At 43.1% G+C, this 17,305-nt stretch overlaps 1 protein-coding gene across 2 annotated transcripts in view; it reads right to left on the minus strand.

Annotated features, from left to right (window-relative positions):
- CLHC1 (clathrin heavy chain linker domain containing 1) overlaps positions 1-17,305 on the minus strand; it is a 522,096-nt gene that overhangs the window by 35,803 nt on the left and 468,988 nt on the right. The gene's annotated exons all lie outside the window — the stretch shown is intronic.

Here is a 17,305-nt window from a genome sequence, read left to right on the forward strand (position 1 = left end):
TTAGCCCCAATAGAATGACTGGGAATTGGATGTGGAAAATGATCAAACAAAACTTGTCACTCTGAAGAGGGTTCTTTCCAAAGAGTCCTGCCACAAAACCAACAAAAAAAGCATCCAAGTCCCTAAATTGCAGCTGTGTTATCAAGATTGAGACAAACAGTACTTCCCACGTCCAACACATGTAGTACCTTATCAGGTGAAAAGGTAGATCATGCTGTTGGAAGGACAATGCACTGGTCCAAATGGAAATCAAAAATAAACAACGGAAAGAAGTCTGGAAGGATGAAGATCAACAACCTCAGAAAGAACCCACAATACCTTGCACATTGTGAGTGACTATAGTTGATGACTCAGCTACTCAGCTACTAACAAAATAACTTGGCTTGTGCAAAGGAAAAACAGACCCTACTCTAGGGACTCATGGAGCAGCCTCAAGCTATCTAGAACCTACAAAAAATTACAACTGAAAACTCCCATAATAGATCTATAGTTATGTTAACAAATTTTATAAAGCGCATGGCTACCCCAGCAACAGGGCGTCCCAGCGCTAGAAGGTCGCACGTCAGAGGTAAAGAGGGAGCTAAGGAGTCAGAAGCCCGCAAAGCAGGCCTAGCAGGGTTAGAAGACAGCCCGGCTAGATGGAAGCGAACAGCCAGGTTTTAATCTGTTTTCTGAAGGCTAAGTGGTCTGGGGTACAGCGGGCCGCTTATCGGGATAGTGTTCCACAGGAGAGGGGCCAGAGACCTAAAAGAGCGTCCTCCTGCTCTGCATCTGCGCACTCTAGGAGTGCAGGCCAGGTGCAGGTCAGCGGAGCGCAGAGCCCGTGTGGGTACATACAATGAGCAAAGGCACTGTAAAATCTGGGGGCCCTGGGAGAATAAGATCTTATGAAGGAAACAGAGAGTCTAGAAGTGGATTCTCTGTTTAATCGGGAGCCAGTGCAAGTGGACAAATAAAAAACCAAAGGTGGTGATGGACGGAGCGTTGACAATACAAACACTCACCCCCAGTCAACTGATCTGGGTTTAATCCATCACCGTTCTTTAGCTCACTCCGCCACCCCAGTTCAGACATGGCCATATGCAAATCAGTCTGACCCTGTGCCTCATGGGAACAGTCCAGCCCGAACTGCCAAGCCATGTCTTCCCTGGACCGGAATCAAGCTTCCCAGGAACGGTTTCTGGCATTACAGCCGTCTTCAGCCGGGCTTGCTTGACTCCAGTGGCAAAGTGAGCAAGGGACTCACGTCTGAGCATACCCTGCCAACTTAGGGCGAACAAAGAAAAACCAAAGGTGGTGATGGACGGAGCGTTGACAATACAAACACTCACCCCCAGTCAACTGATCTGGGTTTAATCCATCACCGTTTTTTAGCTCACTCCGCCACCCCAGTTCAGACATGGCCATATGCAAATCAGTCTGAACCCGTGCCTCATGGGAACAGTCCAGCCCGAACTGCCAAGCCATGTCTTCCCTGGACCGGAATCAAGCTTCCCAGGACCGGTTTCTGGCATTACAGCCGTCTTCAGCCGGGCTTGCTTGACTCCAGTGGCAAAGTGAGCAAGGGACTCACGTCTGAGCATACCCTGCCAACTTAGGGCGAACAAAGAAAAACTAAAGGGGGTGATGGACGGAGCGTTAACAATACATACACTCACCCCCAGTCAACTGATCTGGGTTTAATCCATCACCGTTCTTTAGCTCACTCCGCCACCCCAGTTCAGACATGGCCATATGCAAATCAGTCTGACCCTGTGCCTCATGGGAACAGTCCAGCCCGAACTGCCAAGCTATGTCTTCCCTGGACCGGAATCAAGCTTCCCAGGACCGGTTTCTGGCATTACAGCCGTCTTCAGCCGGGTTTGCTTGACTCCAGTGACAAAGTGAGCAAGGGACTCACGTCTGAGCATACCCTGCCAACTTAGGGCGAACAAAGAAAAACCAAAGGTGGTGATGGACGGAGCGTTGACAATACAAACACTCACCCCCAGTCAACTGATCTGGGTGTAATCCATCACCGTTCTTCAGCTCACTCCGCCACCCCAGTTCAGACATGGCCATATGCAAATCAGTCTGACCCTGTGCCTCATGGGAACAGTCCAGCCCGAACTGCCAAGCCATGTCTTCCCTGGACCGGTATTTTCTTTCTTTTTTTTTTTTTTTAAGTGAACAAATAACCTGAAGAATGACCAGAGAGAATGAAGATTCATATTGATCAGGTTTGGTTTAAAGAAAACTGACCAGCCCCTATATGGAACCTAAGCAGTCTAAATCCTGTGCGAATCACTAACCAAAATAGATCCATGGACCAGACTAAGTTCTCAGTGTTCCAGGAAACTGGAACTACGGAACAATAACCACTACTCCACAGAAAACAAGCAAAACACCCCAACGATCTTTTCACGGGGCAGCACCCTAGCACTTTCATAGCTTTAGTGAGGGGAAAAATCATAATTTGATTAACGTCCTTTATTTGCCACTCTACAGCACTTTCAAGAACTTCAGAACATTCATGAACAAGGAATTGAGATTAATATACTCCAGCAATATTTCACCCTAATGCGACCGATAATCTTCCTTTTGTAGTTGCTGTAGTAACGTCTCCCTTAAACCTAAGCCACTTCCATTCATCCATACATTCTGCTCTTCTCCTCACTGGATTCCTGGCTAGTTGTTATGTCATGAAATGAAAAAACACATATTCAAGTTTCCTTTTTTTACTTAAACCTAAGGCCGAAACATACCGAACTCATTACATAGAATGGCCATACTAAAACCAAAGTCACCTATTTCTCCCATATCCGTCCTCAATAGGACTGTAGGGCTGAATAATGGTAGCCTTTTTGCCTTGAAGAAAATCAGTATTTTTCCCTTCACTAGAACTAGGAGAATTGCCATTTTATGACGAGACAGAAGGCTAGCATTTTTCAACACAAAACCTTATAAATGCTCCACAGATCTGAAATATAATTTAGCAAAAACTGTATTTAACCAGTCTGCAGCTTTTAAAATACATTCAAAACAACCTCTAACCTACCACATAATACAAAGATTTTACTTGCCATAATGCCTAATAGCCACTCCTGCCTCATTCATTACAGACCTGAGCCATCTCGCATTTGTATTAGATGTCACTACCTTAAAATGCCTCATGTAGAAATCGACAGTTGATCCTCTCCTGTTCTAAATAACCCTGTGCTCATAAGCCTTTAAACGCCTTACCACGCACACCTTTGGATGCTCATCAAAACATGGAAGAAAAATCAACTCCAACATTATCTTTGTTGTTTCCCATACGATAAACAACACATCATGTTAAGTTGATAATATTAAATTCTCAAGTTCAATGCTTTCACATTTGACACCCTCATAAAAGACACTAAACATAAAGTAATCGCTAACTTCAAAGAAATTTCTCACATTATAAAAAACGTATTTGCTAGCCATTTTTCCAAAAGATAGAAAACCAGATTAACGCCCAAAAAGTGTATGACCAAGTCCTCGGAGACCTTTTCAACCTAATTCCCATCATATTTCCAGAATTAAAGGACCTTCCAATCAACTTATCTTCCACCAAGGAATAACTTTCTGCTAAGGCCAATCTATAGGAACTGATTGCCCTGTAACTCAAACCTTTATAAAATAGCTCAGCTAAAAATTTGCTACCATAAAACCATTCACTTCCAAGGAAGTAAAGGCCTTTCCATGCACCAATGAACCCATACATACCATCAACCCTGTGCCTCTTCTTGGGTTTCTGTTGCCAAATACTCATAAAGGAGTTCCTTGTCCTCTCCTGATAGAGCCTCAAATCCCTTGGATCTCCAAATGTTCTCTATACAAGAAGGTTGAGAACAGGTGAAACCACTAAAGGGTGCTTCCAACCTTCAGTTCCTAACCTGCAGACCTCTTGATTCCTAAATCATAAATGACTCCTCTGCAGCCAGATCCATGACAGCTAGGAGCAAACGTTGTGACTTCCAAAAAGAAGTTATCGATACCACCTTACATGACTGCTTCTCACCAAAAGCATCTGCTGAATCATCACAAATAAGGGAGATGCATAACCCCTTAAACTTTTCCAATCCTGATTGAATGCATCCACTGCCAAAGTCCCAGGATGAGGGAGCCACCCAAAATACTTCTGTAACTGGATTGTCAATCTTGACACAAACATGTCCACCTCCAGAGGACCCGCTTCTCTTGAATTCCCAAAAATGACCTCCTGTCTAACTACCAATACACTATCACATTCTTTTTCCCTAGTAGATGCTATCTGCCCTCAAAGAAACTTTGAGTTCCAAACAGAAATTCCATATTTATCTCACCACCTCTGACAGCAAAACTGCATAATTCTTCACCTGACCTTTGAAACTCTGAAAAGCAAAATGTTCTACTGTCATTTATAAATAATTCCTATGTTCTTTCGCGTCTGGTTCTCAGCTCCCACCTGTCTCCTGCTGAAACATACTTGCACCCCAAGTTACACCCCAATCTAGGCTGCTTGGTCACATCTCTACATTAAAATTTGAAGCTGTTCCGTAAATCGTACAGCCTTACCATGCCTCTAGGTTCTCCACCAAACAAAGCAGCTCTTCCACTGTTGACAGCACCTTGTCCCCATACCAAAAGCCCTTTGCTATGCTTGCATTTTTCATCCACTCCAGTGCTCTGTAATGCAATCGATACAGAAGAACAGCCTGGATTGGCGAAGACAAACAACCAATCACCCAAGTCAAACATCTTTAGCTGGCCTCCTTCAATCTCAACAAATGACGACTATCTTGCTTTATTGTCTCCATCTTCCTGTACTGCAGCTGAACAGGGCCCTCATATTATCCAACTTGAAATCCCAAAAGTCGACTTCCTGAGCTGCAGTCATAACTGATATCGGTTTAATTTAAAGGAAACCTAATTCCTCCAGCAGATTCATTGTCAGCAGAGTCAGTTGCTCATTTAACAGTTTGACATTCTGAAATATTAAAAAAACATTGTCCCAATAACTTATTCAAAGGACTCCTCTTTCTCGTCTCTCAAACGTGCCTCCACAAGTCTGAAACCTTTGGAAAAAACCATGGTGTGGAGGAATGTTCAAACTGAAGACACAAAAACTGGCATAAATGACCCCTCCTTGTGAAATTGAAATGCAGCTGACACTCCCATACCATCAACACCATGAGGTGTGCATCTTTGAGATCTAAGGTCACCAATCAATCCCCATCATTTTATCTCTCTGAAGTTTATAACAGGACATCAACCTTTGTCCTTATGCATTATCAAGAACATCGTTCTCACTTACCCTTTGTTCTCCTTCAATACCCTTGTTATGGCACCTTTCTCCAACATCTGCTCCATCTCTGTGTCCACCAAACTCTGTTAATCCTTTTGAAAGCCCAGTTCTCTTGGTGCCATCTTCTACACCAGTCCCTTCATGAACTGTATTCTGTAACTTTCCTTAGGCTCTAAGACCCATGATTCCCCAGCATCCTTGGTCCACTTTGCTGCAAGCATCCTTAATATGACTGCCACCTTTCCATGGGAAAAACTATCAGTAATCCCCATGCTCACTTTGAGACTTTCTTGCTTGCTGGCCTCTACCGCTAGAGGCTCTACCTCTTCCACCTCTACTTTTCTGGGAAAAGAATACCGATGCCTCCATACAGAAACTTATATAAGTATCAGCCGAAAAGTTGCCTTCTCCTCTCAGCCCTGCCTTAAAAACTGCCTCCGAAAACATTATTCATAAAGCTATGTGCTTATTGTCCTTATCCTCCATTCTAATTTAATTACATTTCTTTACCTGAAACAACCTGGCAGGCACCAAGTTTCAATTAACTAATATATATTTTCATGTAATTAAAACCAACTAGATTATATTTAAATATCACCTTTCATTAGGTTAACCAAACAACTTATTCTGCTTCCTCCATCACCCGAAAAAGTACTCTCTTTCCCTTTTCCTTTGACAGAGCCATTATGTAATGTTCTCTGAAGACTCTTTACCTCATCAAATATGTCAGCCGCTTTAGCATATCTCTGGAGGCACTGTACACGTAATTCTGATTTCAGGAAGTACAATAGAAAAAGCTGCTCTGGCGTGTGAAAATACAATATCTCCAGTTAGCTCCGGAACCATCAAATTCCAAGATGCACTCTGATGTGGCTGCAATCCCTGTCCGTGCATATTTACACTCATCTCACTGCGTGCGCTCCTTACCCTGTGCTCAAAAATAAGTGCCTGAACAGGAACCTTGTGCCCAGCTGTTAGACCTGTCAGCCTTAGGGTGGTCTTCCTGCAAACTTTTAGATAACTGGCATTTCCATGCAGTAACCATTGGGTGCCTGTATCCTAGGTCAGATGACTAGGTGTAGCTGGCAGCTGATCTTTATGTATTGCTCCCAGGCAGGGAGACAAAGTAGAATAGGCCATCTCTTGATGGAGGTAAGGAACCGTCAACTACCACACCTGCACACCACAAAGAATCTACCTGAGCACACTCACTAAGGGTCTGACAATAGTCTTTTGTGACCCCAGACAGGCTGGGGCCAGGGCAGGGACGCAGGGAATTCTAAACACCTCTGGGGTTTAAAATCTCCAGAACCTTCTCCTACTTCAAAGTGGGCACCAGTTATGAATAATGAACCCTCTGACCCAACTCTTCAGTACACCCTGAACCTGCTGAAAACTCAGGAATGTTGGGCTGCTCTGCAAGACGCCCTGCTGGATCTTCAGATCCGCCAGTGCGCAATGCATATTAGACACAGGACTTCACATTGCAAGCCCCTCATTGACAGCATCCATGATGATGACACAGGACTCCGCATCGCAGCCCCACAGCTTCCCGGAAACGCTGCTGAGTGGAACATCCTGGACACGGGATCTCGCAACACTCCGCAACCAGGATTGAAGGTACTTTGTTCAGCTGGCCTAACCTGCCTCCTGCACCCAGCGTGCACTCCATCGTGGTCCGACTGAACTTGATACTTTGTCCCTGTTTGGAACGACCAGGTAAACACAGTTGATGCTTTGTGCTTCTAGGCACTATTGTTACTCTGAACTTTGAAATAGCATATTTCTGGTGAACTGATTGGATTTTTGTCGTTTTGATCTCAACTAATTTGTTAAATTGTATTCTATTTTTCTGAATTAGTGTGGGATTTTTCATGTGTGGGGTATTCACTTAATCACTGTTTGAAGTGTGTATAAATACTTTCCATATTGTCTCTAAGTTAAGCCTGGCTGCTTTTGTGCCAACGCTAAAAGAGGGTTAGTTTAGCGGATTGCATGTGTCCCATCCTGACAGAGATTGGGGTTGCTGCTTGAGTACTTTCACCCCCCCTCCACCAGTAACCTAATTTCCATCACCAACCCCTCCACCTGCAATAGCACGCTTCAGGTATTTGAATAACTGCTCCACAGTAAGGAAAATAAAATGTTCAACTAAGCTTGCCTCAGGTGTACCTACCTGAATTCACGTTTCAAAAGCTTAGCTCTATAACCCATTCAAAAACTGATCTAAAACACGATTTTGAGTAAAGATCTTCAGTAAATTGTAAGTATAATCACCTTAACCTGCCAAGAAACCAAACAGTACTTAAGACACAAACTCCTTCTCTTCTGCTAAACCAACAAAACCTGCTACGGTTCTACAATAAATATAAAAGAGTAAACATAACAGAAGACAGATCTCTCTCCGTAGAGCAGCAAAGAAAGGAGGGGGTTATGGGTCGCCTGAGGGTTGTATTAGGCTGCCGTATTCCAATCTTAATTTTTTGTTCATGAAGTTTAAAGTACTGCAGAGTGGCAAGTAAGATAGGCATAATGCTAGCTCCCTGTATTGTCATAATAAATGGAATAATGGAATATCCTTCTGCAGGACCTAACCATTTCCCTCTAATTAATCAACTTTTAAAGCGGTATGAAATAATTTCAATTTAACTGATAAAAAGCCCATAAGCTGACTAGGCAGCAACGTACGACATCTTTTTATCTGCAGATAGGATTCACACATGACTTCCACTGACAAGTACTTTATTCTACTCTTGAATACGAATATGTAAACTCCAAGTATAATCTCACAATGCTATTGTGTACATATCAATATATTTCGCCGAATAATAATGTGCTGTATTTCTCACAAAGTTTCAATCATTCTGTCAACTCTGGTGTCAACCTGAGCAAGACAGCGCTATTCAGAACCTCAAATAAATAAATAAATAAAAAGTGTTGCTTCGATCTCTAGAACTAAACCAAGGCAGCGTGCCTGTTATGGACAAGGGAGTCTCTGATCAGAGAAAGCAATCTGACACAAGGAAGGGTAGGCTACACTGTAATGTGGATAGGTAACACACTGACCAAAATGTGGGCAAGTCGGTGCAAATAAACCGAACTAAGCGGCAAATACAGTAGGGTGTGGGAACTAAGGCTGAGGTATCAGTGTAGGATAAGAGTAACCCTATTCATCTGTAGAGAACGTTGGGATATACGCTCAGAGGCCCACAGCAGAAGCCATGCTGTGACATCTTTGTAGGATGCATACTATGTCACCACCAGCTTCTCCTGTGTGACCACTCGAAAGGTTACCCTTCTCTTGAGGACGAGGAAGGTTGCTCTCATTCAGCCTTCGGTGATGTAATAACCGCCACAGCAGCTAGCCAACATAACAAAGACCAACGGAGAGTGGGATACAACCCCCACCCACCCTTTTGTTGGGGCATACAGTCTGCTCCAGCAGAAGAACCCCAGTCTCAACACAAGCCATCTACTTCACCACCTCAGCAGAGCTACAGACAGTTTTTGAAGTGTTGACCACATATATAGCTCTAACCGCAAACTGAACTGAATTGTCTCTTGGTGTGTTAAACATGAGGTGCTGTTACTACCCTAATAAACAGTAGCAGAAGCGCAACTAGAGGCAAATTTCAGGGGGGCTGATTCTTCCAGCAATATGCACAGTGGAGATGCAGGGGCTCTAAGAAGGGTTGAAAACACAACAAAGCCTCGTTAGCAAGTAAATGGCCGTTTAAAGACCTGTGAAGTGCTCAGGTGCGGCTGTGTGTGTGCCCAGAAAGCTGTCTCAGCCGGGCTGACACACACAACGGGACGTGGCTGAAGCCCTAGAGCCCAATGGGCGTTGCGCGCCTGAACAGTAGTCACTATACCGGCCTCTGAAAGGTGAAATGTATATTCGGCTCCTCCAGGATTCAAACCTTAGTGTGGAATGCAAATATCACCGCTATTTACAATTCCATTAAGCCATCCGAAAACTGGACCTGGGAAACAACCTCTTAACATTGGGTACCCAGCAAGACTGGCCTTTGTCACTTTCTGAAATTGAGGCAGAGAATCTGACAAGGCCAAGAAATACCTCCCAGAGAAGTCTGGGGAGAAGGCAGCAAGAGAGGTTGCGAAAATGACAAGTGGCTATAAATAGAACCAGAAAGGAGAGAACAGAGAGTGACCAAAAGAACAAGAACACAGAACAAACTGTGAGCAAGAGATAAATAGAAGGAGACAAGAGGTAGGAGGGAAAAGCGTAGAGTGAAACAGAGGGGTGACATCCACCATTAAGGAGGCGGTCCTGATGCATGGACCAGTCCTCAAAGATCACAGCTGATACTGAACTTAGGGCCTTTTGTAGGACACTTCCATTTGCGTTTCAACATAGGGAATCTTAAGAAATCTCTATTTAGGAAATATAAAATGGAATTAACTAAAATTGCGATTTCCTTATAGCGAATCCTACAGGGTTACAATCACTATTAGGAAATCGCTATTAAAGAAATGCAAAACCATTAGTTCCTACGGCTCTAGGCCCCAAAGTACAAATTGAGTTGCATTTCCAAATGTGCAATTTCCTAATAGGAATAGCAAATTTAGAAATGCAAACGCAATCGTAACTATGGGACTAAGGCACACCTTACATGTAAAAAGCAAAAAAACTAAAGAAAATGGTGCATGTGCAAAGCGCTCCACGGGGAGAGTGCACACACATGGCACTGCAAAAAGTGCATTTTGGGTGCCTTTTTCCATTTTGCACATGGTTACCATCGAATTGGATTTGATGATAATAGCATTTCCTAAATGCCCATTTCGCATTTAGGAAATTTTGTATATGTGCTATTTTGGTATTTGCAAAATGCACTTTCTACAGGGTAGATATCACAATTTGCAAACGCGATTGTGCTTTTGTACATCTGTAAAGCCTATTTAGCATTTCTTAAAAGCCCGAAATAGCAATCCGGTCTGTTAAGAAATGCTACATGGCTTCGTACATATGGGCCTTAGTGCTTTATTTAGAGTTTGGCAGATGGGGTGTCTGCTGTGTTACATAGGCCATAAGTAAATGATATCAAGGCCTGCATGTGACATAGTTAGCACAAACTAGATGGCCACATACCAGACACCTTGCACGAAACCTCTGTGTCACCATTCCAGATATCAGCAGAGATACAAAAACAAAAGCCTACAAATTATTTTCCACACTCATATCACAGTGCGGAAATCAGAGATCAAATGAAGGTCGAAATATCAAGACTGGAATGTAAAATGTTACTTTACAGTTTCAAATCCTACAATTAACAAAATCACAGGATTTTGCGGTGCAAAATGGTTTTTTGCTATGCATTAAACCAATTTTGAGAGTTGAAAAAATATTTTAGACTAGTAAAATGGGTTTACTCACCCATTCTGAATCACAGTGGGAAAGGGGCATGTAAGGAGCATCCTCACTAATTGTGATTTTGATTGGTATGCATCAATGGTTTGAGAATGCAATTGTAGTCACAAATCACTGAAAGGTTACCCACTCCTTAAAGGAAATGGTAACCCATGTGCAAATGAGAAGCTGCCATCACTGGACAGCTTCCTCCTAGGAACTGTGTTGCCCAACCACAGAGGGATCAATGAACAAAGAAAGGTGCCTCGCCACTTACTTTTTATCCCACACTTAAGGAAAAGTTGAGAACACTGTTTGTCGTACTCAACTAGGTATTTTTATTTATACCAATCAATTTTTGATTTCAAATTCTATTTTGTCAAAACAACCTTATTATGGTCAGACAAACACATATATACAATATACATTCAACATATAGTGTGGCTTATATACATAACAACGTGTTGTCACAACAAATATTATTCACTATTGACAAAAAAATTTAAATGCAAAAGCTTTTCGCAACAGACAATAATATTTACAATGTAATAAATGAAACACAAATTGACAAATGAAAAAAGACTTTGTGCAAAACACAAAATGAGTGATAAAGTAGAAAAATTAGGAAAGGAGCGTGAAAGCAGATTCAAAATTAATTGTCAGCCAGCAAATGCTGGTTTCCAAATTGTCCTTTCTAATTGTTTGCAACTTTGTTTCTTTTGGGTTGGAAGGAGCCGATGATGATAAAAGGAACATACTGACGAGTACCAGTCAGCAGTTCCCTGGTGGTTGCTCCCGTGAGGTCCCTTCCTTCCCTTCACACATTTTTTTCCTTTCCTTCTCTTTCTACATATTCAGTAGAGTGCTTGCTTGACACATAAGCAATCGCACATAGACATGTAGAGCTGATGTATAGAAGATATGAAAGAGGCACACGTTGTTGATAGAATTTTTTGACTGCTAATAGACTACGTTTGAGTCTGTACTAGTGACTATCACAGCTGATGATCAAATTGTTGCCTATTACTGTGGACCAGGTGTAGTTTGTTTCATATAATGTGAGTGGAGGGCAACCTGGGTCCTGTATTTCTCCCTCTTAGCTCCGTGTGTTTGAGTAACTTTGAGTCATTACAATACCTTCAGGACAGTCTGGGGGAAAAGGTATTGTTTCTGGAATCTTGGTATTATTCTTTTAAGAAATTATTACCTTTAATAAATGCCACTCAATGCACTTTCATGATATAACAATCTAATCTTGCAAATGTTAAAGAAGTAGACAATTATGTTATTTATTTGTCAGTTATTTTCATGGTGGGCCTCATAGTTTTACTCCAAGGCAAAGACAGACACCTGGCTTGACTCTGACTTGGCGCTCCCAATGGATTGGTTAGCTTGCGCAACTCTAATGTTTCCGTGGACACCGACTGCCCAAAATGCACCTTTGGACCACACGTGGACCTCAGAGAGATCTCTTGTTTTACCCTTAGCTCCTCAACAGTATCATACTTTCTGCTGAGGAGCAAGGTAAAGTGCAAGGACCGATAACTGCAGAAAGCAAGATGGGTTTTCAGCCCTCTTGCTTTCTGTTCCTGTCGCTGTCTTCTTGACCCTCGGGAACTGGGCTAAAAAGGGCAGTGCCAGCGATATAAATAGGGCAAGATAACAATAGCAGCTAATACCCCTAACTGATGTCCATGAACATTTTCTATCATTGAAACTGGGGAGCCAATCATGTCTTTAGGGTCGTAGATCCCCAGTCTTGGTAACTTGAACACAAAATGATGGCGAGACTTCAGTTGTGGGATGTTGAGTAAGCGCTGTGTCCAAATGCCAGCAGAGCTTTCTTCTGCCACTCTTTCCGCCACTAACAACCCTACCTCCTATCGCCTTTTCTGTAACTAGTTAATTCACTATGTTATGTCGTGCAACAATGGACCTATCACATCTTGGGGGTAACTAGTACTAAATAGACCTCTGGAGCCTAAAAGAGAATTTTAGCTTAGTTAAGATTCTCCTAGCACTTTGATGCACCGTCTTGGCCAAAGACGCTATAAAAATACAAACTGAATTGAATGTGAACTGAATTTATCACCTTCCTGAACTTCAGCCAGCTTGCACCAAAAATAATCTTCTTCTCACATAAGTCTTCTGAACGGTCGCTAAAGATAAAGCCTCGAGTTAAATTCAATCAAGTTTTTAATACTAGAATGGATGCAGCTGAACTTTTTTTTTAACTAAAATGTCTTCAACATTAATTTTTTTTATTCAAAAATCATGATCTGAAAGAGAAATTTGTAATACCTTAGCCAAATTTTGTGGCTGCATACTCAAAGAAAAAGCACATTTTCAAACTACTTTTGTTTACGCGAGGCACGTATCGTTGATGCTGTGGTTATGGATGTCATCATAATTTTTTTCAGTTAGCATTGCAAACAGGCTGATCAAATACACTTATTACACTGAGCATCCCTGTTATACCAAGGCACCCTCGAGTGCCTGACATCATGACACGTACCATGCTTTACATGGAAACCAGCTGTATCCAAGATTCAAATTCTGCTTATCTAAAGCAAATCCTCCCATGTGCCAGCTTAGTTGAAATATTTAAATATAATTATAGGTTCTCAATGATCCAGGCTTGTAATGAAGGAGGCAGCGGCTTAAATAACCAGTTTAAGTCTTTATTCGCACGCCCCACCTGTAATTATGTTCCTGCATGACAGCTGCAACAGGGTTCTTCTTAAGCTATCGTTTAACTAGGATGTCAGCGCTCTTTCTGCACAGCATCGGAAGGGAATCTACCTTTTTTTGTCAGACTTCCTTCAGTGTGGAAAATCCATGCGCTAAATATGTTTAGCCATTTGGAAAATTACATTGTTTCAAGGTTAATTAATCAGAAAGACATACAATGGGGACAAGCTTCATTATTAAAAGTCAGTATCTCGCCTGAGTTCCCCATCGTTATAAAGGTCTAAAAGAGAGATTGTATTTCCAGTTGAAACAAATCAACGACTGTCTTCTTGAAGAACTTGTACTTTTCCAGCCACTGGCAGTAACCTGCCTCGTTGACTTCGTGCCCAGATTACTGCTTTCCCCAAAATGCTGCTGTGTTCTCCAATTCCAAAATAATACTAAATATGGAGTCACGTTAAAGGCGGATCTCACTTTTCAAAAGATCAGACATGAGAAATAAGTGGTCCCCAAAATTCCTCACTTGGTGAGGTCTTATTGAGTTAAAAAAGAGGACTATATCACAGGTAGTTTACTGTACACTCAGCATGATTCCACAAAGGTAATGTTAGATCTGGGGGTCTCTAACTGGCAATGGTGTTCACCTTTGTCCAAATAGGGACCCTTACTTCTAAATCAGGATAAGGGATTACACTCCTAAATAACCCCTGCTCACCCCCTTGGTAGCTTGGCACGAGCAGACAGGCTTATCCCAGAGGTAGTGTGTTAAGCATTTGTGAATATACACAGTAATACAGTGAAAACACTACAGATGGACACAACACAGGTTTTATAAAAATAAGTATTCTTTATATAGACTTAACACAAGACCACAAGCGACAAAAATCCACAATACTATACTTAAAGTTGACTTAAAGATGATAAAAGTTGATTAGTTCAAGTTGATGATAAATGCAACAAAGTTCTCAACAAAGTACCTGGATGCGTAACGCAAAGTGAACACCAGGCTTGCAAAAGGGGAGAAGTGTCGGTTCCGTGATCCGGGGGAAATGATGCGTCGTGCCTCAATGCTTGCGCAGAGTAGGGGATGCGTTGTGATCCTTACCGGTGCGGAGGTGATGCGTAGATTCTCGGCCTGCGGGCCCGTTGCGGCGCGCAAGATGACGCCTTGATCCGAAGCGATGCGATGCGATGATCCGGTTGTGTTGCGAGAAGATGGCGCCCTTGATGCAACGATGCGTTGATGCTGCATAGACGCCCTGGCAGCCTTGCAACGACTCTGTACTTTGGAGCCGCGACAGGCCCTGCTACACGCTTCTACGGTGATGAGATGGCGAATCTCTCGATGGTGTCACGCTTCTCCGGTGATGCGACAGCAGGCAGCTTTGACGAAGACATGCTTCCAGGGAGATGCAGCGGCAGCACGCTTTTCCGACGATGCAACGATCTCAGATGCAGTGGCGACATGCTTCCTCTCAATGCGTCGCGCTTCCAGCTCCCAGCGACACGCAAATGTCTGTAGATGGAATTCCCAGCAAGGAAATTCACAGGGGGAGCTGGAGGTGGAGTCTTTTGTCCCTGAGACTTTAGCAAGAGGCAAGCACAGTTCAAGCCCTTAGAGAATATTCTGTAGATGATGAAAGTCCTTAAAAAGTTCCTTCTCCTTTCCTTGGCAATGAAGCAACCCCTGCAGGCCAACCCAGCAAACAGCACACTGGCAGAGGGGCAGTCCAAACTCCTGCAGCTTCCTTGGTTCTTCTCCTTGGCAAAAGGTTTCTTGTTCCAGAAGTGATCTAAATTCTTGGGATCAGGGTCCCAATACTTATACCCCAAAATCCTTTGTCCTCTGAGGGCAGAGGGGCCTTTGCCCAGTCCAAACCAGTTCTGGAGCACTCCGTTGACATGACTCCTTCTTTCCTTTCACAGTGCTGGGCAGAAACATCAGACGCCCCACAAGAGGTGGAGCCAGCATTGTGGAGGGACAGCACGGCCCTGGAGCACTTTCTTGACATGATTCCTTCTCTTCTTTTACAGGGCAGGGCAGGTGACATCAGACGCACCACAGGGGGTGGAACCAGCACTGTGGGGCAGGCACAGTCCTAGTCAGGTCCCAGGTGCAACTCCTCCCTCCCATCTAGATGCAGATCTCTCTATTCACCACTGGGCTGACTCATTCTGTCTCCTGGAATCCCCCAGCCCTGTCACTCAAACTCCAGACAAGGAATACACAATCTAGCAGAGGCAGGCTTTAAATAGTTAGACAAGAAAATACCTACTTTCTAAAAGTGGTATTTTCAAACACAGAATGTTAAAACCAACTTCACTAAAAGATGTATTTTATCCAGTCCAGGCATACTAAACTCGAATTTCTCCCATGTTCCCTGAGTCAGTTAGGATTATAAAATGTAATAATCTAACTGCCCATTCTGGCCTAGAACAGGTAGCCTTGCAATAGTGAAAAACGAAAATGGCTTTAATTCAGTATTAGGACATGCCACACACACCAGGGCATGTGCTACTTTATACTTACAATGCACCCTGCCCTTGGGCCTACCATAGGGGTGTCTGATATGAAGAAAATGGAAGGTTTAGGGACTGGCAAGTGGGTGCACTTGCCCAGTCATTATGACAGTACCAGACTACACACAGGCTTTGCAATGTCAGACATTAGACACATTTTACAAGGCTGCTTCTGTCGGTGGCACAACCAGTGCTGCAAGCCCACTAGCAGCATTTGTATTTACACGCCCTGGGCACACTCAGTGCACTGAACTAGGGTCTGACAAGTAAACCAAACAAGCCAATCATGGAATCACTAATCTGTACATTAGTTTACAATAGGGATAGCATATGCACTTTAGCACTGATCGGCAGTGGTAAAGTGCCCAGAGTCATAAAACCAACAACAACAGGTAATAAGAAATAAAGGAGGAAGGCAAAAAGTTCAGGGATGACCCTGCAAAACGGGCCAAGTCCAACAGGTAACACAAGCAACTTCTAGCTGATATGATCTCTATATTTAATCAGATTAGAGAGAGAACAAAAAGACCGTTGTACGCACTTTTATGGACACAAATGCTGTGATTTTTAAAATCACAGGATTTGCGACTGCAAAACAGTGTTTTGAGATGTACAAAACCCCTTTTGCAAGTCAGAAAACTCTTTCCAACTTGCAAATGGGGTTCTGCGACTCTTTAAGAATCACAATTAGGAAGGGGTGCAAAAATGGCTCCCCCCGTCCTAAATGCAATGTGCACTGGCTCATATTAATGGTTTGTTGTGATCACCATAGTGGCGGCACATTGTTGATCAAACACTGACACACAAGTTTGGGTGGTATCTGATTCGCAGAGGGGAAGCAGTCCCGGAGGCATAGCTTCTCCTTTATAAATCATGTGGGGTGGCTCTCTCTGATGTCTTCCCAGACGGGAACGTTTTTTAAAAGCAGGTCCTCTGCCTTAAACTGGCACAGGCTGCTTTAAAACAAAACGTTTTCCGGGACTGCAAACACAAGGATGAAGGTCTGCTCACCCTTGTAGGCCAACTCCTTTTAGTTCCTAGCCAATCACAGGGTGGTCGAATATAACAAACTGCTTCATTTATATTAATTAGGCAGGATGTTTTTCTTCCTCCTGAGAACAAGCACTTTGCCATGTGACCTATTAATACATAGGTTGCATCTCAAATTGTACCCCTGTTTGCAAACCAGTCCGTGTGCAATTTGCACATCCGGGTCTGGGAACAAGGATTAGTACATTGGGCCCAAGAATATATGGCCAAGCTGGTACAAATAAAAAGCTCAAAGGGGCTGAGAATGCCAAGTGTTTAATAACTATGCATGGTCATGGGCATGGTCGCATTGACCAGCTCCAGACCACCGAAAACGCCTTTATCAAGTATATTCTTGCACTTCCCCAAAGTTCTCCGATACTAGCCTCACACCGGGAGCTTGGTAT

This window comes from Lissotriton helveticus, chromosome 6 (genome assembly GCF_964261635.1).
Source record: "Lissotriton helveticus chromosome 6, aLisHel1.1, whole genome shotgun sequence".
NCBI classification, from domain to species: domain Eukaryota; kingdom Metazoa; phylum Chordata; class Amphibia; order Caudata; family Salamandridae; genus Lissotriton; species Lissotriton helveticus.